Source organism: Centroberyx affinis, unplaced genomic scaffold (assembly GCF_046629955.1).
Source record: "Centroberyx affinis isolate AG114_WGS23_722 - 3 ecotype Tasmania unplaced genomic scaffold, CSIRO-AGI_Caff_v1 ptg002419l_1, whole genome shotgun sequence".
Classification (NCBI taxonomy): domain Eukaryota; kingdom Metazoa; phylum Chordata; class Actinopteri; order Beryciformes; family Berycidae; genus Centroberyx; species Centroberyx affinis.
The window spans coordinates 15,292-17,500 of record NW_027280665.1 but is presented as its reverse complement, the minus strand read 5'-3'; the positions used below and the strand labels follow the sequence as shown (position 1 = coordinate 17,500).

General features: G+C 43.8%; 1 protein-coding gene across 1 annotated transcript in view; it reads right to left on the bottom strand.

The window, feature by feature from the left end:
• LOC139656235 (DNA-binding protein inhibitor ID-2-like) overlaps nt 1-187 on the bottom strand; it is a 3,530-nt gene extending 3,343 nt beyond the window's left edge. The window contains exon 1 of the mRNA XM_071533742.1: nt 1-187. This exon is cut by the window's left edge and continues 440 nt beyond it. The gene's annotated coding sequence lies outside the window, so the exon portion shown is untranslated.
• Nucleotides 188-2,209: the final 2,022 nt, after the last annotated feature.

Sequence of the window (2,209 nt, the reverse complement as noted above, 5' to 3'; positions counted from 1 at the left end):
CAAAACACTCCAAACACCCCTAAATACCTCTGAACACCCCGAAATACCCCGAAATATCCCTAAATACCCCTTAACTGCCTCTCTTTACCCCTGTCTGCCCTTCAGTAATCCTGATAAACTTCAGGAGGATGCGGTGCAGAAATCAGCAGAATTAGTCCCTGCGGGAAAACTATAGGAAAACTATAGGAAAACTATAGGAATACTATAAGAAAAGTACAGGAGAGCTCCAGCGGCTCCTGGGTGTCTCTCGGCAGAGTGTCAGCCTCTCTGAGCGGACTGAAGCTTCTTATAGCGCCGCCGGGCTCGAGCGGCTGCCGGGAGGCTGAGCTGCGCGCTGATTGGCTCTCACCTCGCGTCAGTCATCTTTGCATTCGTTATACTCCCGCCTCCCGTTTCCTCGTGAACAAGTAGCCCAGTGAAGAGAAGAAGGCAGCTCAGAGTCAGACTGGAGGTTTCTGTTCAGAATGTTTTATTGTTATAGACATTTTAGAAAAAAATCTGCTGTTCTCCTGTTTTCTAATCAAAACTCTTCAGAGACTCGTGACGTCAGCAGAGCAACAGACTGGATGTTTTTTTGGGGGGAAATCTTCATTTATAGATTTTTATATTTCTGTCTGCGGGCTGTGAAGTCACACTGAAGCCCCCGGCGCCGTGACGTCACCCGTCCACCGGGGGCAGCTCGCGGCCCGGCGCCGTTCTGACGGCTGCCATGACGACGTGAGCTGTCAATCAACCGCTGGCTTCTCCGCCGCGAGCCACACACCTGCACACACACACACACACACACAGATGCATGAACATGCACGCTCACACATCCAGGCACACACATTCACACACACACATGCACGTGCACAAAGATGCACATGCATATACAAATATACAAATTTACAATTATACAAATAGCCTACTGTGCATGTACACACACACACAGAGACTCTCTCTCTCTCTCTCTACACACACACACACACACTCTCTCTCTCTCTCTCTCACACACACAGACTCTCTCTCTCTCTCTCACACTCACACTCTCTCTCTCTCTCACACACACACACTCTCTCTCTCTCTCTCTCACACACACAGACTCTCTCTCTCTCTCTCACACACACACTCTCTCTCTCTCACACACACACACACAGTGAGCATGTCTCTACATGCAGCTCACTGTCATGTCAGTCTCTCTGTCCTCTAAACTGACAGATTTACATACATTGTAATAACATGTATTCTGTCATGTGCAGACGTGTTGGAAACCACATGGATCAAATCTGTCAACCATGAATTTACATACTGTAGGCCTATATGTAACTGTTGCAATGCTTCAAGGGAATTACTGTATATTTAATCTCATGTTTTCTTTACAGTTTTTCTTGATTGCTAAGACACATTTATTGAAATTATTCTCCATTTCCCAAAACTCTAAGCACAAATGCATAACTGCACACTCATCTTCACAAACTTCAAACTTCCACGTCAAAACCAAACTCTCCACTCAAAACCATCTAAACCAAACTTTGCCTTCAGACATCACACAGAAGCCATCAGATACACACACACTACAAAGCAGCCATGACACACTGCTGAGATCAATTCAGAACACTGCTGTAAAAACCTGTTACTGCAATGAATAATGGAGCTTATGGTTTTCCCCAGAACAACCTCTTTACATGATGAACACAATATAAAGACACAACACATGTATACATTTTCAACATTTTTAATTCCTCAATGTACTGTAGTAAAATAAACTGAAGTTGAGTGAAAAAGTAAATGTGCTGTAAAAATATGCAGCTGATAAAGAACGTAGAATACAGTAAAATAATTTCCATGTATTTACCAATATAAACCAATAAAAAAAAACAGTTTGTAGATAAAGAAAGAAATCACATTTATTCTGCCTCAGCATCCAGATTTGAGAATCTCATCAGAAACTCTTTGTCTCCTTGCCCTTCCTCTTCCTCTTCCTCTTCCACCTCCTCTCCTGTGTCCTCTTCCTCTACCTTCAGGTCTTTGTGGATCCGTTGTTCCAAAACAAGTGAACTGACCCATGGCCCTTGGAGCTGAGTTCATGATATTGAATGCCAGAGCTTTCTAAATGAGCACATGGTGCAGCCAGTGATACATGAAGGGATTTGTGTGCAGAGTTTTTCACAAAAGGTTCAACAAATGTGTGAAAACAGGGGAATAGTGTTTATAGTTTTGGGGAATGGGT